Raw genomic sequence first — 25,493 nt, forward strand, 5'->3', positions numbered from 1 at the left:
ATATATATATATATTTTATCATCCAGGTTGATATTTCTCTGCCTGCATGGTAGAAATCCTGAAGTCAGGAAGCTCTGTAGGCAAAATATTTGATGCTTACATTTAGGATCAAGTAAATAACTTTATTCTTCCGGAATTCACTATTTTATTTTCTTCATCAAAACAGAAAAGCTCTCTCCTAGAGATTCGCTAGAGATGTCATAAAGCCTAGTGGTTTCAGTGAATGACAGAGTTCGAATCCTGGTTGCTGCTCGCTAGCCGTTACTCATTCAGCAAATTTTCCACACCCTTTCAACCTTGTCATATGAGGGTTGAATTTAGTTCTACACAAAATGGCTGACCAAGAGCTACTCAAGTGCTAACTCTTCACGTTATTAGTAATAGCATTACTAACAGCACAAAGTCATTTTTGTTATTTATTATATATGTAGTTATAGTGAATGTCCTTTGAAGGAACTTATAAATAATCCCGTAAAGGGAAGGTGAAACTAGCAGTTTTAGAGTATTACATTGGATAGCTTTAGATCACAAATAAAGGTGTCTTAGTCCACAGCAGTAATTGATGATCTTTATTCCTAAAGGGAGAAAAGAATATATTTCACTCACACTTCACTGGACCTGAATTATGAAGTATTCATTACTTTAAGAGTACCTCCCACCACTCACTACCATCCATAAACTGTTTTCTCACCTTGCACCCTTGACAATGTGAAAAGTGCAAATACAGCTTCTAAGTACCTCACAGCAATTAGGGTAATGATCTTTCCATGTACAGGGTATGTGACTGCACCTCATACCACCCCATTCAGCTGGCTAGGACGTATGCTACTGAGTACTATTTAAAGGGCTCTTTCCTATAAAAAGCCACAGAAGTAAAAGATTGTCTGTTGAAAATACCACTAAAAATTGAGGTCACGTTGGTTTTACTAAAAATACTAAATTCCCTCGGTAGTTTGTCAAATTCCATTCCAAAGTAATATTAAACCATTTAAGACAACACTGCATTATTCAAAAGAAAAGAACGGATATGTGGCAGCAAGGAAAACTGTATAATACTGTGGTTTAGTGTAATAGAAGGCAGCTTTATCTGGATCTTTCTAATCATAATTTCAGCCATTAAAGCACCAGGGACTCCCCCAGTAGAGACACCATATTCTTACTCAATTATATTGTGCATTAAAAGTACTGGTTTACAGCATCTATTAGCGTTATCATTGCCCTTGTGCCATACTTGATTGACCAAAGGGTAGGGAAAACCCTCTCTCCTAGGGGAGAAGAAAACTAAAAAGCAGACTTAGTGGAATGCATAATAGGTGCTCCTCGGGAGAGTGCTTTAGGTTCCAGTTCATTTCTTCTTAAGATGAACATTCCCACCAAAAGCGTCCGAGTAAACACCATGCCTCATTGCTCCTCCTCATTGTTCATACAGCATGCATGTAGGTATAACGCTGACGAATGGAGAGAAATGACAGTATCCAATGGCTTTAAATAAGCGACGGATGAGGCAAACATTTGCCGAATTGTCTGAATAAAAAACTCTCAGAGAAAGCACCAGAGAGAGCAGAATGGCTCCAGTTATCTCAGTGAAGGACGTCGAAGCCCTTTCTTATGAAGAGCTGGGACGGGTGATGTTTGCCACTACTCAGCTCCATACATTACTCTGAAATGTCTAAGCAGATAAACGGCAATTGGGAAAAAGGAAAAAAAAAATAGCTCTTCAGATATATATCCCGTGGTGGGCATTTAATAATCTCAAAAAGCATATGAGAGTTTTATGGGCAGGCTCTAGGGTCTATAACTTTAAAAGAGTTTTGATTTTATGAACTATTTTCTTCTTAAAACAAGAATCACAGTATTTTCTGACAGAATAACTCCCTAATATAATCAGTGTTGACCTTCCAACAAGGTATTGCCAATAATAATGATGATGATGATAATAGTAATAATAATGATAGGTTAAGTAAGCAGTTTTTTGTTTTTATTGTTTTTGAGGGGAGGCGGGGGGAGAGGTTTTTGCTATAGGTTGTGTGCGTTCCCCAGAAAGACAGAGAGACAGAGAAACAAAAAGTAAAACATTGCCCTCCAGGGGATATGGCCATGCCACAATCCCTTCTCCACCATTCTCTTCTCGGGATCTTGGGCACGCACGTACACGCACCCATCATAAGTTTAAGTCACCAAGACCAAGACTATAACCATGGTCAACTACGTGAGAGTCCAGTGACAGCCATTACGCTAACTGCTGGTCCCATAAGTAAGCAATATATTTTTTTATGGAGACAGTTTTATCATACCTGAATCTCAAGGTAAGAAAGAAACAGAACACCAATACTGGTTTTTACAGCTGCAAAAAAAATAAAACATATTACACTTGATAGAATAAGAAATGTTAAAATAATTTAGACCCTTGGGAACCAGCAGTTAGCGTAATGGCTATGTCACTGAACTCCCACGTAGTCGACCGTGGTTTGCGTCCTGGACCCGGTGGCTTAAAACTCACGCTGGACGTGTGTGCGTGCGTGCCCAAGATCCCGAGAGGAGAATGGAGGAGAAGGGATTGTGGCGTGACCATCCCCCCCTGGGGGGGTGATTTCTCGCTTTCTGTCTCTATGTCTCTCTCTCTGTCTGTCTGGCGAGCGCATGCGCCCTATAGCGAAAAAGAACCTCTCCAAAAAAAATTTAGATCCATGATCTTTAACTCAGACTATCGCATTAGCTATGGAGGGGTTTTTTCCCCCTTTATTTTCCACTGTTTGCGTATGTGTACATGAGCATGTGAGAGAAAAAGAAAGAGAGAGAAACACCCCAGCAGGAGGTTGTGAATTCTGAGGTTTACCAAAGCCACTAGGTGAAGCACCACAATCCTGCTTCCCCAGCTCTTCAGTTCCTTGGGACCCTGGACACCTGTGCACATGCTGGCGTGCTTTCAGGCGAACCCAGAGGTCTGAACCCTTGGTCAACCAAATGGCTTCCAGTCTTGCAGGGTACTTGCATTACTGCTGTTTCATAGCAGCTGGGCTTTACAGAGCTTTTCCTCTGCTCTACGTCCTTCCATCGGTACTCCACTCTGCTGGCACAATGACAGCGGCTAACCTGTATCCCTCCAAAAATTCATATGCTGACATCCTGACTCCCAGTACTTTAGAATATGACTTTATTTGGGAAAAGCCTTTATAGTAGCAAAGGTGAAATGAGTCATTAAAGTAAGCCCTAAGCCAGTATGGCTGATGTCTTGATGAAATGAGATTAGGACACAGATACAGGGGACAGAAGGCAGAGGAAGAAGACAGCCATTTGTAAGCCAAGGAGCGGGGCCTTAGAAGAAGTTAACCCTGCTGACACCTTGATCTCAGACCTCTAGGTTCCATAATTCTGAGAAAAGAAATTCCTTGGGACCCGCAGTTAGTATAATGGCTATGTTGCTGAACTCCCACGTAGTTGACTGCGGTTCATGTGCTGAACCCGGTGGCTTAAACTCACGCCGGGCGTGTGTGCGTGCATGCCCAAGATCCCGAGAGGAGAATGGAGGAGAAGGGATTGAGATGTGGCCATCTCCCCTGGGGGGTGATTTCTTGCTTTCTGTCTGTGTCCCTCTGTCTCTCTTGCAAGCACACACTCCCTGTAACAAAAAACTCTCAAAAAAAAAAAAAAGAAAGAAAGAAATTTCTTTCCTGTAAGCCACCCAGTCTGAAGTTCTTTGTTATGGTAGCCCTAGTAGACTGATATGATATACCCACTACTCAGAATCTCGAGGTAGTCATCACTTGTTTCTCTGTGACTATGATAATTGACCATAACTACATCACCCCTGCCATCTGAAAACTGAATCCTTATCTTTTTGTTTTATTTTGCTTTTGAAGAGTGCCATTATGGAGCATCCTGTCTGAGCTGGAAATAGTTCCAGGTGCTGAGATACAAATGAATATGACAGACAGGATGCAAAGAGCTCATCATTTAAAACATGCAGATATGGGACGTGGAATTAACGTGGAACAGAGCACGTCGATGGCACACCGAGAAAGGGCACAATCTGCATGGGCCAGGGTGAGCATCTTGAATTATGTACTGACATACAATTAGGAGAAAACCAAGTAAAGAAAACCAAAAAGAATCAATAACACAAGTACAGGCACAAAGTCAAAGAACACAATCATCAATGTAGGGACCAGCAGTTAGCATAATGGCTATGTCGCTGGACTCCCATGTAGTTGGCCATGGTTCGAGTCCCAGACCCGGTGGCTTAAACTCATGCCGGGCGTGTGTGCGTGCATGCCCAAGATCCCGAGAGGAGGATGGAGGAGAAGGGATTGCGGCGAGGCCATCTCCCCTGGGGGGTGATTTTTTGCTTTCTGTCTCTCTGTCTCTCTCTGTCTTTCTGGCAAATGCACTTGCCCTATAGCAAAAACCTCTCCAAAAAATAAAAATAAAAATCAATGTAGAGAAAGTTGTAAGTAGCAAGTAAGTGGTTCCCAGCTGCATTCTCTTTTCAGGGAGAATCCATCCTATACTTGAATATGTCCTATAATTTATCCTGATTCAAAGCATTAATTCCTCCATCCATATGTTTTTGTTTACTCTAAATGCGAAAAACAGAACAGTCACAGAAAGAAACATAAATAGCCTAATTCATTTAGCGTGCAAGGATATTTGAATTCAAAGTAGTAACCAACTTCTGATTTATGTTTTATAAATAGGACCTATAAATATTTTCAGTAGAAAGTCAATTGTAGATTCTAGCAATGACACAACAGAAGTTCCTGAGATAAGAATCTTCTGGGTCAAGGGCTCAATTTTATTTGAACCTTGTTTCTGTCAAAATTATTTTATTTGAAATGGAAAGAATTAACTTACATCAGTTTACATAAAAAGGAGAATGTACTGAGTTCAAAAGTTAAAATTAGTTTAACAGAATGGCAGGGTCCAGAATTGTTTAATATGCTCCAGAACATACTGTCTCTATCTTACCCACTCTCATCCCTACCATTCTCTGTTATGGTTTCACTCTAAGGAATATCTTCCCCATGGAGTAGCAACCTGACTGCCAGCAACTAAGACTTGGAGCCTATTCATTCAGCATCCTCTGGGGACCTTGTCCAGACGCTCTCAATAAATTCTATTAAAAACTCTTTGAAAGGTCACTGGAGTCAGATACTCATGCTTGGATCAACCGATGACTGTGTCCAAGGGGATGCAGTGCTATGACAGGACACGTTTAGGGCAATATATCTTCACATAGAACCCAGGGAAGAAGTCACAGCCATCTAAAACTTATGAACTATGAATACAAAGAAGCAGGAGTTCCTGGAAGTGAAACAAAATTGCTGTGATGAAAAAAAAAAAAGTGCTTTGAAGTAAAAATATTACATAACTTACAAACACAGATATCAATATAGCTAAGGGATTAGAAATAAAGAAACTCCTTTCTTTCCTTCAAAATAAAATGTCCTTAAGTATTGTTCACAATATACACTTTTGCAAATGTCTGAATTAAAGGAAATAAGTATTTATGCTATACTACAGCCCCTTCTCTGTCTACACTAATAACATTACCATCATGATCACCAGTATGTGTAGGGGACAGAGACCAAAATGCAGAGTATCATTCTGAATATAATCCTGACTTTAAAAGGGAGACATTGGCCAAGCTGTGCTAATGAACAGAACAGGAAACCATGCAGAGGTACCAGTTTTGTCAGTTACACTGACTTCCAAAAAATAAATTCAAAATATCCAAAAATACTTTTACTCATAACTCCATAGGTTGTCAAGACCATGAGACAACTCTCCTATTGGAATCAAAGACTAAAGAGTTTCCTTTAAGCTCAGGAAAAAGGACAAAGTCCAAAGAGTGGCAAAACTTTCATTGTGCCTGCTCGTAAGACCGAAGCAAGATACCTTCAAGCAAAGCATGGTCTTCTCTTTTAAAAAGGAGATTTTTGCTATAGGACCTATGCACTTGCCCAAGAGACACAGAGACAGAAAGTAAGAAATTACCCTCTGGGAGGATGGCCACGCCACAATCCCCTCTCCTCCATACTCCTCGCAGGATCCTGGGCACACATGCACGCACACCCAGCATAAGTCTCAAGCCGCTGGGTCCAGGATTCAAACTGCAGTTGACCATGTGATCATCCGGCGACATAACCATTACACCATCTGCTGGTCCATGGTTTCCTTTTTTATATCTAATCAAACAACAATATGCTTATTGTCTATAGCAAATTTTATTTTCTTGGTGAAGATATTTTTCCTAAGAAAAAAAGTTAAATATTTTACCAAAATTCTTGTTTTCTGACAGAGAAAATATAATGCTATCAATTATTGATATTATCTTTCAGAGCTGATTCATGACCATTCTAAATCAAATCTAAATAGAGCTTACCCAATATTGTCAAAGATCCATCAAGTCTTAATCAAAATTTAAAGTTTCTATTCTACAAAAGATACTTTTAAAATAATAAAAAGACAACTACACACTGATGGAATTTTTACAAAATGTGTGTGTGTGTGTGTGTGTGTGTGTGTACTGAGTTGTCGGGAAAGTCATGATACATTTTGCATAGAAAAACATGTCATGACTTTCTGGACAACCTATGATGAAGAACTTGAATCTAGAATGTACATGTACTTCATAATAATGCTTTGGTCAACAATGGAATTTAACAATAGCAAACATGAACAAAATTAAAGGGGAAGAGTATTAGAAAAATGGCCAAAAAGTTAAATAAATATTTCCCCAACAATGATAGAGAGATGGTCTAATGATAGGTATGTGTCTCCTAAAATTCATATGTTGAAATTCTAACCTCCAACTGATGAAATTTTGAGCCTCACCTTTTGGAAAGTCAGCCTTTTTGAAAAGAATAGTTTCTTTCCTCCTATAACATGCTCTCGGTTCCCATCATCACAGGGAAGCTGGTCTGGATAGCAGAGGATTTGCGCATGTTAGGTGGCCCAAGAAGGAACTGCAATAGGCATTGCAGACTGAGTCACTTAATACACTGCAGAACCCTTAGCATATGTGTGTACTGAGTTGTCGGGAAAGTCATGATACATTTTGCATAGAAAAACATGTCATGACTTTCTGGACAACCTATGATGAAGAACTTGAATCTAGAATGTACATGTACTTCATAATAATGCTTTGGTCAACAATGGAATTTAACAATAGCAAACATGAACAAAATTAAAGGGGAAGAGTATTAGAAAAATGGCCAAAAAGTTAAATAAATATTTCCCCAACAATGATAGAGAGATGGTCTAATGATAGGTATGTGTCTCCTAAAATTCATATGTTGAAATTCTAACCTCCAACTGATGAAATTTTGAGCCTCACCTTTTGGAAAGTCAGCCTTTTTGAAAAGAATAGTTTCTTTCCTCCTATAACATGCTCTCGGTTCCCATCATCACAGGGAAGCTGGTCTGGATAGCAGAGGATTTGCGCATGTTAGGTGGCCCAAGAAGGAACTGCAATAGGCATTGCAGACTGAGTCACTTAATACACTGCAGAACCCTTAGCATATACCTCCTGATCAGCAGAAGTTAGAAAATGAAGTCTACATTTCCCAGTTTCCCTGCAGCTAGGTTATTTATACTTTCCACAACATCTCACCCACCGATTCACCTATGAGACTTGGACAGTTGGAGACAGTAGTTGAAGCACAAGCTGCACAGATCTGACGAACATGGCCACCAGGCAGGTTTTTCAGCAGCAGCTCTGGAGGAGATTTGGATGAATGAGTGTACAATGGCTGAAGGCAGTAGTGATATTTCTTCAGTTCTTTTGGAGCCATATCATGACATGTTTGTGCATTTCTTCTACTGTGTCACTTCTCTCCACATGACATAACCGTGGTTCAATGCACATACAGCAATTCTGTAAGCCAACTAATACTCTGAAGTAAATCCCTTTACATTCAAACTAACAGGAGTGAATTCCACTGGAACTAAGAACACTAGTATGGGGAGAGAGTGATGTAATGCTGTTAAGATCCTGATAGAATAAAACTGTTTATGTAACATTTATATTTACCTGATAAAATATATTCATATAACATATGCTATTATGACATATTTAATAGAACATAATTTAAGTTGTATTAAGTTTATATTAAGTAGGTCAAAATGTTCTCTTTGCCTAGAATGGAGGGAGGCATTACAGATTTGGAACTTAAAAAAAAATAATGAATTTGTTATTTACTGAAGACTTACATGAAAGCTGAAATGAAGAAAGCAACCACCAGACAGAAGCTGGGAAATGCTCTATCTTGGTTCTTAACACATGAAAATTACAGACTATCTTTAATATGAGGGCACAATCTAAGACATCATCCTGTAATTTTCCCCAAGATAGAGAAGGAGAAGAGATTTCCTGACAGATAGAAGAGAAAATAACTTACATTCAGGTAGGAAAGGCAAGATCTCATTATTCAAAAGAGAAAAGGAAAGAAACTTTCTGTCCGAAGTTAGCAAGAGTCAAAAACGTGATTATAAAAAAAACACTCATAGGGGCTAGCAAGTGGCGTGGTGGTTAAGGCACTGGACTCCTACATGGCTGACCGCAGTTCAAGTCCCAGGTCCAGCAGCTTGAAAATCATGCTGGGCACATGTACATGCATGCCCAAAATCCTGAGAGAAGAAAGGAGAAGAAATTGTGGCATGGTCCTACCCTACCCCAGCAGGGTGATTTCTCATTTTACCTCTTTCTCTATCTCTCTGTCTCCTTCCTCTCTGGCAAGCTCACACACCCTATGACAAAAATCTAAATTAAATAAATAAATAAATTATATAAATTTGAAACTGGTTACAGTATTTGTGAAATACTGTGAATTTCTAATAGGTTACAGTGTTTTCCCTTTTGAGTAAAGCATAAATCTGTGAGCTGAAATGTAAAGTTTTAGAACACGTGGTACAAAGTTCTATCTAGAGGCTACTTTCTTCTTTAGACTCTCTGGATGAGTAAACAGATGAGAGTCGACTGGTGTGTGGTTACACGCGTGTGTCATCAGTTGAATGACCATGTCCAAAGAATGGCACATTGTATGTAACCTTTTGTCCTCTGCTCTGTTATCCCTAACATTCTCAACACTGACAAGAAAGTGGATACAGCTTGCAATTTTATTGTACCCTTATAGGACATAAATCAGTATCCAAAGTAAATGCAAGATAAAATAGAGGTGATAGTAATAAAATCTAGTTTAAAAATGAATTCTATGACTATAGGTAAAGAAATATAAATAAAAAATATTTGTCTCAAAAAATGTTTCATTAGACCTATTGAATGTCAGTGAATAGCATAATAAAGAATTCAAAAAATAACTGATTCAATTTCAGTTAAACATCGCTCAGAAAAAGGCTGGTTTCCTGTCTTCTCTCATTGATTAAGTCAATCCTAAAATATTGATACTAAGCTCCATTCTAGCCACAACATCAGATGAGAGATACTGAGAAAGAGACATACGTCCAGAGGACCAAGACCAAGATGGTGCAAGAGAGAATCTAGAATCAAAGTATTCATCGAACGCCTAAAAAGGCTGTGTTTATCTATCCTGGGAAAAACAGCTGTTTTTAAATATTTAAGGAAAGTTCTTACAGATAGAGGATTAAACTTCTTCCGGTAAAAAACAATGAGGAGTATGTACTGGTAGGCTGCTGTAACGCACATGACCCGAGCCCCTTGTGTGATCATGTTTCCCTGCCACTACCTAAACAAAGCTCACTCCTCACTGCCCCACATTTCCACAATTTTCTGGAGGAAAAAGGAAGCTGCTTACATTCTACAGTTCATTTTTCCCACGTTCCGCTGTTGCTCCTGATCCAGGCTTTTTGTCACGTGCTGTAATGCTCCTGGTTGCTTCACTCTCTTCCTACAAACTGTCCTAGATTTTTTTTCCTGTCATCTCCCTTTCTTTTCACAAAGCACTTTATGTAACAGATTTTAACTAAAAACTGGCTTACTGAGCATCCTGTGGCATAAAACTAAGAGAAATAATCAAATAACTAAAAGCAGTATGGTAGAGTTGACCTGTCCTTCACCAAGTTTCTGAACATCATTTGTTTCCCTGTTTCTTCCTTGACTTCTAGAACCCCAGCCTTTAGATCACCATCAAATCAAAGAAAAACACCTATTCCTTTATTAAACCTGGTTTCTTTTATTGATTTTTCTCCTCATTCCATACAAATTCTAGGTCTTACTTAAAGATTTTCAAAATTGATTTCTCTAAAGGAAAGAACTTTCTATCCAGAGTTTCATCATTAACTCTTCAAAGAACCACCCGGACCAGCCCACAGCCTAGTGGTTGAGGAAGCCAGATTTCCCATAGCCAATTGTGATTTGAATCCTGGCCTCCATGGCTTGAAAAATATGCTGGGCACATGTGAAGTCATGCCCCAAGTCCCTAGAAGATAGAGAAATGAAGAAGGGATTGTGGTGTGAACATGGCCTATTAGTGAATGCTTCTCTCTCTCTCTGTCTCTCTGTCTCTCTCTCTCTCTTTCTCTCCTTCCTTCCTTCTCCCAACCTCCATGACCCTCTGACAATTAAAAAAAAAAAAACTAAAACTTTGAGTTTTTAATCAGCACTTCACAATGTTCCAATTGAATTGTTAGTGGGGGCTCAAGGTCAAGGTTGCTGAGATCTCCTTTATCACTATTGCTCAGAAAACAGGAGTACACGAGAAATGGATTTTTTTCTTCACCTATGCAGTTCAACACCCAAGTGGATACAACAATACTTTTTCTTGTTACAAAAGGAAGAGCCTTCTAATTTTTGATGCTATTGACGAAGGATATGGGCTGGTTCCTGAGTTCCTGAATTCCCCACAACTGGGGTTATTGTAGCACAGAAGCCAACCTACTATTTGAGGGGAACGTTACAGGGTCAAATGTCAAAAATGTCAAATGCAAATTCCTTTCAACTCTTGAAGTGTAAGGTTCCATTAGATTCTGTGCCATGGTTAATGAAGCCCTATGAACATTTTCTTGTGAGATAAGAACTCTGCATAACTAAAAAGAGAAAAAATAAGAAAAACAAGACAAATTAATTCTACATGGCTTCAACTAATATTTTACCAATGAGTAACACAACAATGCATCTTGCTCATCTTTACTCAGTTCAAAGAAACTATTTTGATCAGAACTGCCTCATTTACTTCTTCATAATTCTCTGCTCATCTCCGTTTGGGTTAATGACATTTCTCACAAAGAATCACTCCAATTTTCGTGTCACAGTCATCCTACTCAATTCAACTCTTTAAAACCTTTTCCTCTCAGCTGTTTCTAAGTAATTTTCTCTAATTTTTATATTAATCCTCATTAGTAGAAGACTCCACTTTGGGGACACTGAAGTCCCCCTCTTCATCATAAAGATTCATTTAAGTGAGGCTAGTTTTAATAGGAGACCTTATTAAAAGAACTTTACAGAATCTCCAACTCTGCCTTGCTATACTGAGCTGACATGATTTGCCTGTGGATAGCAGATGTAATCAATGCTATCTCAATAATCAATGCATATTACTACACAATGAATCCAGCTACAGAAATCACTGCCAATTCTAGTAATGACTCAAATTAGTCAAAGATAACATTGCATGTCAACACATGTTCTACATTTCTTTACTTGTGAATATAAAATAATAGATCAAGACTTAGCATATTGACATTGGGACATTCAAACCATTGAAGTCCTCAATAAAACCCACCTCTCTATCAATTTTCAAATTACTATTAACCACAGAGCTTTTTACTTTAGTCTATTAATCATAAGTTGAGATAAATACATTATTTACTGTTTTCTTATCTCCTAAATATGGAGGCAAATTCTCTCTGAAGCTTGGCTATAGCCATACCCCATCCTCAGCTTCTATATCAACTTGACATATGAAGATACATCCTATTTCCCAGATAGCCTCAGCTAGGATAATTGCAATAAAGGCCTGGAATTCTCTAGGTTCAATTCCAGGCACATGGTTTCTGACAATTAGTGACTTCACTGAAAGATAAAGTTAAAGATGCAGTAAGGTGAGGCCATACAGGTATTTACAGCTAGCCACTGTTTCCTCAGTCACGCCTACTGGGAAAGAAAGTGTGGTAGTTCATCTAGGATCTCATACTTAATTTAAGATGTCAGCTTGACTGGATTAGGGGATATCCAGAGCTAAAGACAGATATGGTGTGTGTGCGTGTGTGTGGGTGTGTGTGTGTGTGTGTGTGTGTATGGTCAGGGTGTATATATATTTTTGGTTTTGCCCCAGATGCTGGCTCATAAGTATTTGACCTTTTGTCCTTGGTCCGAGAAGCAGCTTCTGAGAGGGGAACTTCTGTCTCCCTTGTACCTGTTCCTTTTTCTCCCCAGAGCTGTGGGATATGACCTATCTCTAGGTAGATAGTGTCCCAACTGAATTGAATTGGGAGGCACCCAGATGGTGTTCACTTCAGAACTGATTGCTTGCTTGCTGATGGGGATAAATCCCCACTCACTTTGCAATCATAGAAGTTATTTGTGCTAACGAGTGAGAGTCTAGCAGAGACTAAAATTTTGTTTTCCTCTCTAGATTCTCAGAGATGGGAAAGCACTAATCTCAAAGCTTCAGTAGGCAAGAATCTGCCATATTTTCTGCTCGAAGGGAAACCTACGTAGTTTGACTTGACATTTGATTAGACATCCCCCAAGGTGTGTGTGTGTGTGTGTGTGTGTGTGTGTGTGTGTGTGTGTGTGTGTTTGAGGGGGTGGTTTGGGTTTCCTTGATTTTACCAAGGGAGGTTAGCATTTGAGTCAGAGAACTGATAGGGAAGATCTGTCTTCCAATTTTAGTATATGTGCTGCCGAAGCGAGCACAAGATCTGTCTTCAAAATGAGCAGGAACCATCCAATTGACTATGGCCCTGAATGATAGAAAAATGTGATGAAAGGGCAATTTATTGCTCTCTCTTCTGAAGGCTGACTGACTTTTCCTGCCTTTGGTTGTCAGAATTCTAATTCCCTGGCTTTTGAACTACAGAATTCACATCAGTGGCCACTCAGTCTCTTGAACCTTCTACCTCAGACTGAGAGTTGTATCACTGACTTTCTTGGCTCTAAGGCCTTCAGACTCAGACTGAGCAACACACTGGTGTCCCATGTTCTCTAACTTGTAGCTGGCCTACTGTGGGACTTTTTAGTCTCCACAGTTGCTTGAGACAATTCCCTTGATAAATCTTTTTCTTCTCTCTCTCTCCTCTTTCTCTTTTCTTTTTCTCTTTTACTTTCTCATTCCTTTTCTTCTATCTCTCTCTTATCTCACTGGATAAGCCTGAATAAAACATAGAGTTATTCTGCAAGTCAATGGAAAAATATCCACATACCCTCCAGAGCCCTACAATTTTATTACTTAATGTACAGTATCTTGCTTGTCCAAAAATTTCTGTTGTACTTCTACTTCATACTTCAAAATTTGCAAACTTCCATCACTAAGCTTCAACACCCAATCCACTTAGCATTCTCTTTTCTTTGTTAACAATCATTATCATTAGATGCATTTATACTGTGCTATTATTTATTTACACAATACCATGCATTTCTTACAATCCTACCACACTGTGATACTTAGCTCCTTCAAAAACAAAAAATGATGAAACTAAAGCTAAGGTTGCTGAAGTACTTTGTCCAAGATGACAGCACTCATAAATGAGTCAGGATTCTAACCAGGTCTGCCCATCCTAAATTTCAACTATTCCCATATCTCACCACCTCATCTTCTCAGCCATTATAACATAGCCTCATTATCCATAAGTGAATGCGACCGACTTTGCAAAGGTACAGAGGCATACTCTGAGGACCAGCTGCTACTTTCTCTGTAACAACTAACACCCAGTGCTACTTCTTTACGTACCTAGGGTGTACCTGCCATATGAAAATATAAACCCCCAGCATATGCCCATTTAGTAGAAAGCTGGATTCTGTTATGAATCATTGTTGTATGTCACTTGAGAGGCAGGAGAGGAAAAGAAAAATAAATTTAGTTGCTAGCTTTCTATGTTCAACACAGTTTCATAATTATTTCAGTGATTTAATCTGAGAAGTCACTATCTTCACAATTGAAAATTATTACATTTCCATTGTTATTTTTTGGCCCTATTGAGCTTTGTCAATTGCATAATAGATGCATGCTAGAAAGAGTAATGTTTAAGGGATATTTCAATGAGAGTAAATCTGCTCTAACAAAGGTATCCTCTTGCATGGCAGAAAGAAAAGCAACCTTTCTTCACAACAGTATGGCTGTACATATTCAGGACCTTTAAACCATTAAAATGTTTATGACATGAATCAATCATCCCACTCAGGGAAACTCCTCCTAAGGAAATAACCAGAAATGCAAACAAAAACTAATGCTTTTGCTGTGGTATTTTGAATAGTGACCCAAAAAAGCAGATAAGAGGAAAAGTGGTTAAATCATAGTATTTATGCAACTAAATTTTTATAACTATTAAATATTATGGTATAATAAATTTTAAAAGGCAGTTTTAATATTAAAAGTAGAGAGTATGTCCAGCCAATGGCCTGGTAGTTAAGGTAGCTGGATCCCACATGGCAGACTATGCAATTTGAGTCCTTGAACTGGCAGCTTGAGAAACACACCAGACACATGTGCACACGTGCCAAAAATTTCAAAAGGAGGGAGAGATGGAAGAGAAGAACTGAGGTATAGCCATGCCCTGTGAGGGTGACTTTTGGCTTTCTCTCTCTCTTTGGTGAGTGCATGGGCTCTCTGGCAACATGTTTTACAAAAGAGGGGTGTAAAATTATGGAGAGCAGCAGTTTGTCATTTTTTTTAAAATGGAAAGAAATACCAAAGTTATAAGTGACAGGATTAAAAATCAACAAACAAACAAAAAAAAACATCCTACCATCTAAAAAGGTCGAGATAGTACAAAACATGTAATTACATAATGAATAGAAAATATGTAGAAAAATCTTTATGAATAATTTATGTATCAAGAAAATCTTTGGATGTTGGAAGGCTTTTAAATTCTTCTTGACCTGCCTTAGGACTCAGTGCAAGTGGGACATTATAAAATGTCACTTACAGCTTTATTTCCAAGTCCAGTAGGATTTATCATAATCAGATTTTACTACATCCCGTTAGCAAAATGATACGCCTAAGTATGTGTTTCCTGCTAATGAATGCTCTTTGAACTTGGCCTAATACTTCTTCTTGCACCTGAAGCCTGCACTGGTGACCCTAAAACACATGCCATATTAATACTTACCATTAAGATGGCAATTATAACCTTATAATTAGCCAACTTACAAAACCTCTGGAATTTTATGAGCCATCTGAATCTAAGAAAAAAAAGAGTATCCTGAAGCCACCAGTCTGGAATCTTCATTTCATCTAAGAGGAAGCAAATCTTGAATGATATTTGTATCCATTTTACCTATTGCCACAATAATGCTGTTTATATACTACCCCTGAATATGCCTTTATTTAATTCTCAAGTCTGCTCATGGACAATATAAACTAGGCAGGTCTTCTGGTCTCAGTAGGGCTTACTTGCACATCTGAGGCCAGCTACGTGCTGGAGGGGAGAACAGTCTCTGTTCCACGAGACTTTCTCACTCCTCCAACAGGGGAGCCCAGGAGCCTAGACTGTTCCTACAGGAAAGGCGGAGATACAAGAGCAGATGCACTGCACTTTCTCAAACCTCTGCATACATCATAACTGCAAATCACATGGCCAAACTCAGGATACAGGGGAACATATTGTGCTTTAGTAAGAATAGCTGCAAAGCCACAAGGCGAAAGTCAGAGATAAAAGAAGGGGTGGGACTGGCTATGTGACCTTCTGGCTAAGGAAGCTGGTTCTTCTGTGGCCAACTCCTGGGTTTGAGTCCCTGAGCAGGACGCTTAAGAGACACATGGGGTGCATGAGTATGCATGTCCAAAATCCTAAAAGGAAGAACAGTCGGAGAAGGGATTATAGTGGGACCATTCTCCATCAGGGGCGTGTTCTCTTTACCTTCTCTCTGTCTCTCTCACTGGCAAGCACACACACCTCCTAGCAAAACAAAAAAATGAAAGTGGGGTAAAGAATTGTGGCCATCAATGCAATTAACCTAGCACAAAGTGGATCTAGCTCTCCAATCTCCTTTTCAGTAAACAGCCTATGTCAGTAACAAAGAGGCTTACAATTGCCTCAGGGTTGATTATGTCTTTCAAAAAAAAAAAAAAAAAAAAAAAACCTAAGGTAAACATGAAATTGACCAAAAGATATTTTAACAACAAAAATAAAACCTTTACTACTCTAGTGATTGTTAACTTAGACATTATTTTACAGTCCCTTAATTGTCAACTACTCAGAGGTAAAGTAGGGTATGTTAAAGTTATCCCTTGCAATACACACTTCAATGAGATCCAAGTAATTTCTGACCCCGGTATCCTTTCTGCTAAGCGTGACTGACTCATACTTTGCATTATATTAATTATTCCAGGAAAATATAATCAGTTTATAAATTATGCATTATTTTCATGACCAATGCAGAAAATCAAGACTACTATCTTAGTCCATTTTCTATTGCTACAACTGAACACCACTGGCTGGCTAATTCATAAAAAATAAAGTTTATTGGCTTAGGATTCTGGAGCCTAGAAAATCCGATATCGAGGTGCCAGCCTTTGGTGAGAGTCTTCCTGCTGTGTCATGACGTGGCAGAAGGCATCACATGGGGAAACAGCAAATTTGTGTGTGTGTGTGTGTGTGTGTGTGTGTGTGTGTGTGTCTGTGTCTGTGTCTGTGTGTGTCTATGTGTCAGCTTAGGTGACTTTTTCTCTTCTTATGAAACTATCAGCCTCATCATGGGGCCCCACCTGATGATCATTTCTAATTCTAATTATTTACCAAAAGCTATCAACATATGAATTTGAGCATTAAGTTTCTAACACATGAAACTTGGGGAACACAACCCATAGCAGCTTTCAGTAAAACCAAAGGTATTTTAAAAGAATGTGTTCATCCTTTCTTTAAAAACTGTCAGGTTTTGTTTTTGTGTTGTTTCTTTGTTTGTTTATTTGTTTTCTTTTACACTGAATTAGTCCTGGGATTGTATGATCTTTAAGCAATAATACTGACTGACCTCTTGACTTATTTCTAGACCTGACCATGTGCCACAAATTCACATGTCTTATGCCCAACACAGCTATTCCAGGATATATGGACCTAAAGAAGAGTTCCCCGGAATTTTAAGAGGGTGAGAGCAAACGTGAAAAATCCCTGGAGGCTTAGACTCATGAATAACAGAACAGCATGTCCACTGTAGTCTATAACCCAAAGCAAGACACAAGGCCATCCCAGACTCATGGAGTAGCGAACAAATTCATCTCTTGGTGAGTGGAATGGCAAAGTAACATTACAAGGGGAAGGGTTATTGAGGCCATCTTTGCAAAAATTGTATCATGCATGCATGATGGTCATAGCCATTCCACAGTGCTTGATAAGGATCTGAGAAAATGTAATAAATGTATTTTATAGGGCCAGCCAGTGGTGTGATGGTTAGTGCAATTGGATCCCACAGGACCAATTGCACCATACAAGTTTTGGACCCAGCAGCTTGAAAAACTTGCCAGGTATATGTGGGGGGGCACCCAAAATCCTGAGAGAGGATGGAGAGGGAGGGATTGGAGCATGTCCAGCCCCCTGAAGGAATACTCACTGTCCCTCTCTGTCACTCTCTGGGAAGAACACATGCTATACAGCAAATTTTTTAAAACTTTTTGTAAAATATTTATGATTTTAATTAATCTGATTTTAAAAGAAAACATACATGAAAGTTTGAATCTAAAGATGGTCTAAATGTAATCAGACTTGGGTTGGCACTGGTGTCTTCAAAACATGGGGCTTACTATCCTGAATGGTGATGCTTTCTATATAGAAATTCCTTCTAAAGTCTGGGTGGGATGGGTTGGTTTGCATACATCCAATTACATCTAGGTTTTTCCATGATTTTGGTTTTGCCTCCTCTTGAGATTTTTACTTAGAAGTGAGAAAGGAATTTTTTTCTCTATATTATAATCAAAGATTCAGAAGTCTCTCTTTTGAGGGGCCAGCAGGTGGTATAGTGATTCTGTCACTGGATTCCCACATGGTTGACCATGGTTCAAATCCCAGACCTGGTGTCTTAAAACTCATGCCGGGTATGTGTGCATATGTGTTCAAGATCCTGGGTGGAGAATAGGAGAGAAGGGATTGTGGTGTGGCCATCCCTTGGGGGGGGGTGATTTCTCACTTTCCCTCTCACTGCTTCTATTGCTTCCTCTCCTGCAAGCACACATGCCCTAAGGCAAAAACCTCTACAAAGAGAAAAAAAGACTTTTTCTGGAAATGACCGAATATGTGTGTGTGTGTGTGTGTGTGTGTGTGAGTGATTTTATCTTCCTGTCCAGTCTGTGGGATGTGTAATGAAAGTTCTCCTAAAATGTGTAAGACCTGTTTCCCCGCCATTGCTGTCACTGCTGACCTAACGAACTCCATGCTCTACTTCAACAGTTAACCCAGCAAACAGCATTGTCTGAGGAATTAGCAATCACAACCTGCAGAGAAATGCTATACTTGCTTTATGCCATGGGTTGAATAATGGCCCAGAGAAAGATATGTCCAAGTCTTAACCCTCACAACCTGTGCATATGATCTTATTGGGAAAAGAGTCTTTGCACATGAGTTAAAGATCTTTAGCCAAGATCTTCCTGAATTTAGGGAGAGCCTTAAATTTAATAGCAGGTGTCTGTTTAAGAAGAGGAGAGGAAACAGTTATACACAACTGAGAAGACCACGTAAAGATGAGGCAGAGAAGAGATTTAAGCTGCCACAAACCAGGGAATGCCTAGAGCCCACAGAAATGGAAAAAGACCAGAAAGGTTCTCCCTTAAAGTCATCAAAGGGAGCATGACCTTAAGATAAATTTATTTCAAATTTCTGGCCTCCAAAAAGATGAGAGAATAAACTTGGTTATTGTAAGTCACTCAGTTTACATTAATTTATTATGGTAATCTAAAATCTATTTACTTCATCGTTGCCAAAATCTGTATAAGCAGGGACCAACAGAATGACCCCTGGATCTCAACTCTCTGCTCCTGATTAAAAGATAACCTCTATACTGTACCTGAATGTCTCAGTGGGATGACTCTGAGTCACGTAGTGATCAATTTCACCCCTTAAGGCAGGAGATACAGTAGCAGGGAGTCTAGCCACTAACATGAAACAAAACAAAAACAAAAACAAAAACAAAACCTGTACTAAGACCTTTATATTTCATGAGACCTCTACTTTCTGGCCTGCTAGCTCACAAATGATTAAATAAGTTAACTCTTTATTCTCTTTCCTAACTCTTATGAAGAAAAGAGAGTTAGGAGTTTCCAAAGCTTAAAGATCTAAGCAGTTGGGGTGTTTTGATCTTCATGAATGCATGAGTGTGATGTACATGTATGTGAGAAGCTGTGCACAGTGTGAGTTTCCCAGCAGCTTTTGCATTGGTGACCTACTCCTGGGTAACCAGCTGTTTTAAAACTCAGTGCCTTAAATCAACATTTATTATTTCACTTTATCTGTGCATCAGGAATTCCAAAGTGGCTTAGATGTGTAGTTCTGGCTTAGAGTCTCTCAAAAGGTTGCAATTCAGAGGTCAGCTGACATTGTCTGGAAATGTATTAGGGCTGGAGGATCTGCTTCTCGGATGGTTTACTCATGCAGCTGTTCACTGAGCTAAGACCTATTTCCCACTGGCTATTAGACAGAGACCTTAATCTCCCTCACATGGGCCCCTCTGTTCACAACATGGCAGCTGACTTGCACCAGAGTGAATTATCTGAGGTGAATTATCTGAGATTGGAGAAGCAGCAAGACCTTTAAAAACTGGCCTTGGAAGTGACAAATAATCTTTTTTTTTTTTTTTTTTTTTTTTTGTTTTTGCTATAGGACACATGCTCTTGCCAGAGAAACAGAGAGAGACAGAGAGATAGAAAGTGAGAAATCACCTACACACACACACATACCCCCCAGGGGGGATGGCCATGCCACAGTACCTTCTCCTTTCTCCTCTCAGGATTTTGGGCACGTACAGACATCCAGCTTGAGTTTCAAGCAGCCAGGTCTGGGACTTGAACCACAGTTGACCACATGGGAGTCCAGTAAGGTAACCATCATGCTATCTTCTGGTCCCCCTACAATCACTTCTATAGTAATTTACTTATCATTCAGATCAACCCAAATACAATGCAAAAGGAACTACAGAAAGGTTTGAATATCAGGAATTAGGGATCATTGAGATGGGGCATGTTAGTGGTTGGCTATCCTAGTCATTTTTACTAAAAATAGGTATTAACTCTCAACTTTTTCTAGTCAACACTTAAGCTAATCCTTATTCTAATTGCCATCTTTACAAGATTGAGTTATATTTTTCTCAATTCCTTTTTTTTTTCTTTAAGAGGCAAGGGACCCAACTGGGTCTTGACACACTGTGATCCACCACTGGCCTTCTAATCAACTGCAATCACAGACACACCTGCAGATATGCCTAGTATTTTCAAGTCAACCCAGGAATTGAACTCAGGGACTTCCCTCATGGTTCCAGTATAAGGTCATGCAGCAGCAACCCACTAGATTGAATCTATTCTTTTCAAATTCTTGAGGATTAAAAGAAGTAAAACTAAAATCACTATGATTCTTTACAGAGTCTGACAGTCTATGTAGAATAAGAATGGACAATAATTACAAGAAAGAGAGAAAAATCTGAGTCACCTTCATTTTATAACATTTCATATCACTGGACCATGAGACAGTGTTCTTTACTAGCTAACTAGTCTCTTTTTTTGAGAGAGAGAGGTTTTTGCGATAGGGCTCATGTGCTCACCAGAAAGACAGAAATCAAGAAATCACCCCCCTGGGAGGATGGCCATGGCACAATCCCTTCTTCTCCATTCTCCTCTTAGGATCTTGGGCATGCATTCACATGCCTAGCATGAGTCTAAGCCACTGGATCTGAGACTCGAACCGCAGTCGACTACATGGGAGTCCAGTGACATAGCCATTACACCAACTGCTGGTCCCTAACTAGTCTCTCTTTACAGACATTTCCTCATCATCAGACTATATAGTAAAATAATATATCACTAATTACATTAAATATGGTGCCAAACTGAAATGCATTTGTAATTATTGTCAGATAGACTGATGTACAGGATTAGAAAAATAAATTGTGGAATCTGGTTAGAAAAGGGATGAAATTAGATAGAATGAGTGCCACATATCTCCAATGTTCAGAGAAAATTATCCACAATTGATTAAAGGATGCAATAACATCTTCTAAGAATGTTCTTTCCTTTGTGAAAAGCCTTGTGACATATCTATGGCTCTCCAAGGCAAGTCATATCCTTCAAAATGTAACAATGAAAAGTCACAATTACTCAAAGTAATGTCATTGTGTATCAATCCACTTCCAAATTCAGAAATTGTAAAGTTATTGTGCACAATAATGCCACACAGCATCATAATTTTACATTGTTTCCCTTTTTCCACAATCACTTCCTCAGAAATATAAATAGGGAAAAAAATAACCCACTCGGTATGCATGTTCAATTTCTTTTTTTTTTATTTCCCAAATACAGAACTACAAAGTAATTGGTAACATCTGTAGCCATTGACTGCTTTCATGATTTGTATGGTACCTGAAAATTTATTATAACTAAAAAAAAGAGCACATTAACTTTATTTGTGTTCAGATAGTCATTCCAAGAATGCAACAACAGCATCTGTGACTGTCACTAATCAGGGAGTCACTCAGCAGAAATATGGTACAATCACATGTGGTTGATACATTGAAAATTACAGCTAAACATAAAATGCTAATTGTTTTCTTTATAGTTCCCCAGGCCACAGACAACTGGGATGCTGCAAAAACACTGGGAATCTTGGATGGTCAAAACAAAATAATTTAAACACACACCTGCACTCACAGAAACTATCCCTTTCCTATCTAATGTTCTTGTGTCAGAACCTCCCTTTACCACCAGCAAAGACTCTGTGAAAACATGTCTTTGTGAAAACATGACTTTCTGCTGCAGAAAACACCAAAGTAACAAGTATTAAACGATGATGTTTTAAAATTGCTTCATCATTACTGAGATCATAAATCTTTCATCTGTGTACATGGAGAGGAGATAGTGTAGTTTTCTATAACAACAGAAAATTTTATTTTTGCTTTTATATTATTCATCTAGCACATCAACAATAAGCATTTTTTTGAGAGATTTTCACTATAGGGCGCATGCGCTCGCCAGACAGACAGAGAGAGACAGAGAGACAGAAAGCGAGAAATCACCCCCCGAGGGGGGATGGCCATGCTGCAATCCCTTTTCCTCCATTCTCCTCTTGGGATCTTGGGCACGCACGCACACACGCCCGGCGTGAGTTTTAAGCCACCACGGTCGACTACGTGGGAGTCCAGAGACATAGCCATTACACTAACTGCTGACCCCTCAACTATAAGCATTTCTAATAGGATCAGAGTGTCTTTTGCTCTCTGCATTGTCGATACAGTAGAGGTAATGATTCAACCTCACTAGGGATGAGGAATTAATTACATAAGGAAAAATTGACAGGATTAAAAAATTCTACTACAATTGCCTTAAATTCCTTAATATCTGCAACAACATAGATTTATTCTTATAGGACAGAAAAATATCCCTTCCTTCTGTCCATCTTAGAACATTGCCTGGGGCCCCTGTAATAAAAAGAGATTAGTAAAAGAAGAGGATAAAAATTTATGTAATTTAAGTTTTATATGACAGGAGAACCTTCATAAGGAAATGAAAACTTGCAGAAGTGGTTAAATCTGTACATTTTTATGCTAACTTTGATGAAAAGTGGATGATTGTGAGGAAATGATAGAGCAGAAAAGATATGATCTTGGGACCAGCAGTTAGCGTAATGGCTATGTCACTGGACTCCCATGTAGTCGACCACGGTTCGCATCCTGGACTCGGTGGCTTAAACTCACGCCGGGTGCATGTGCGTGCGTGCCCAAGATCCTGAGAGGAGAATGGAGGAGAAGGGATTGCGGCATGGCCATCCCCCCTGGGGGGTGATTTCTAGCTTTCTGTCTCTCTGTCTCTCTCTGTCTGGCGAGCGCACGTGCCCTATAGCAAAAAACCTCTCCAAAAAAAAAGGATATGATCTAATGGCAAGAAACTGGAAGAAATTCATAAAGCCTGTTTGTTTATATTCTTTTCGGTAGCCCTTCATCTTTGGAGATATGAAAGGATGTTCCTTTTCTCTGGAAATAAGAAGGGCCTCTGTTACATGAACTGCTTCATGGGAGAAGGGAAGGGGAAGGTCAGGAGATCATCCTCCTTCTGTGGTTTACTCCTTTTTTTTTTTTTTTTTGGTTACACATAGTCGAAATGCCAGAGGACTGTATTTTGGGGATAGCAAGTCCCAAATCCCATCATATTCTGTCTTTTCTGACTGAACATAGTACTATAGTCAGAGCCGTTTGCTGAACTTCATCTACTTTATTTCTCATAGGTGTGTATTAAGCACTTTGAGGCACTTCCCCATAGGCTGGTGTGGAAGCTCCAACAGTAAACCGGACATCGTCACTATCAAGCAAGATGAGGAAGTAATGCACAAAGAAACAGATAGTTACAAGACAGTGTGATAGGCACACTACCGGAAAAATACATATGGTTGTGGTGGGAGCACAGAGCAACATAATCCTGAGTTCCAAAGCAGAAAACTTACCATAGGAAGTTTAGCTCAGAAGTAGGAGCAGGATGGGGCCAGCTGGTGGTCTGGTGGTTAAGGGCACTGGACTCCCACGGGGCCAACTGGAGTTCATGTCCCAGACCTGGCAGCTTGCTTTCTCACCTTTCCTAGCTCTCTCTCTTTATCCCTTTCTGGTCAAATTAAGATAAATGAACAAAGTTAAAATAAAATAATTCTTAAGGAAAAAAAAAACGAAATAGGAGCAAGGTGATTCCAGAATTAAGTATAATATTGAGGCCAAGATGTCCCCCTTTGGGGGTGATTTCTCACCTTCTGTCTCTGTTTCTCTGGCAAGCACACATGCCCTAAATCTCTCTAAAAATAAACGAAACAAACAAACAAATAAAAAACCAGAGTTTTAAAACCTTCCTCTTCATTACTTGATACCATTGAATATTTGTTGAATGAATTGATGAGTGTGCACAGCCTACAATACTCACCATTGATGGGAGCATGTGCACAGGATGGGTGGCTAAACGTACATGAAGCTTTGTTCTATCACCTTGGGCAGGGTTGAAAACTTCCCCAAGCCCACTAAACTCTGGGAATGGAAGAGAAATAAGGAAATTCATACATTAGTTTATTCACTCAACAAGCATTTGTTAAAAGCTTCAAAAATGAGAAATTATCTGTTGATAGTAGCATGTATTATATTATCTTTAACTGGACTAATATACAGTGTATTCATACTGGGAAAATTCATTTTATAAGCTGTAATGATATATAATGATTTAATGTTTAAAATAAAATAAATAAAAGTTTACTAAAAATAAATAGATTGAGGCCAAGAGACACCTGGTCTGTTATGTATGCTGTTCTGGATGAACTGCAGTAGCATGAAGATGAATGTCAATTAAAACATGGGAAAGAATAAGATTTGAAAAATGTTAATAACATGATAAGAAGAATCCAATCAGGCAATAAAAATATTTTGGGATTCCAGGTCAACCCCATAGCACAGTGGTTAAGTGCTGTGTATTGGGAATCAGATCTCACATGGCTGACCATAGTCGAATTGGCACCGACAGCTTGAAAAACATGCAGAGCACATGTGTGTGCCCAAAATCATGACAGAAGGGAAAAATAGAATAAGAATTGTGGTGTAAACATGCCCACTGAGGGGTGCTTTTTCTCTGTCTCTCTGTGTCCCTCTCTCTCTTTTCCTCTGATAAGCACACAACCGTCTGGCAATTGAAAAAAAAAAATGTGTTACCTCTAACCCTGAAGCAAAGAAATAACCTGCAACCAATGGAAGAACTGAGTAACTCCATCCATCAATATTAGTGTATGAAAGTAGAAAGATACACACACACACACACACACACACACACACAAAGCAAAGATATATGATATATATGATACATACATCATAAGCACATTTTACAAGCACACACACACACACACGGCCTGAAAAATTCCTTGAAGGCCACGAAGTGTGCGGCGAGTATTAGCATACTTACTTGTGACTTGGGCCGTCATCCATGTCTCTCCAACAGTCAGAAACGAGGACGAGGTTTTGCCACCTCACAAATATCAGAAATAGTTTTTGAAAGAATTCTAAAGGTAATTTTTTTTCCAAAACTAGTCTTAAGGAGAAATGTTTTCCATACTATATTTATTCTAAGTATGGATAAGTAGGAATTATCCATACTTAGAATAAAATGCACAAACGGTTTTCTGATACATTTTTACAGGAGAAACCT

The sequence above is a fragment of the Tupaia chinensis genome, unplaced genomic scaffold (assembly GCF_000334495.1).
Source record: "Tupaia chinensis unplaced genomic scaffold, TupChi_1.0 Scaffold140874_1, whole genome shotgun sequence".
In the NCBI taxonomy this organism is placed as follows: Eukaryota; Metazoa; Chordata; class Mammalia; order Scandentia; family Tupaiidae; genus Tupaia; species Tupaia belangeri.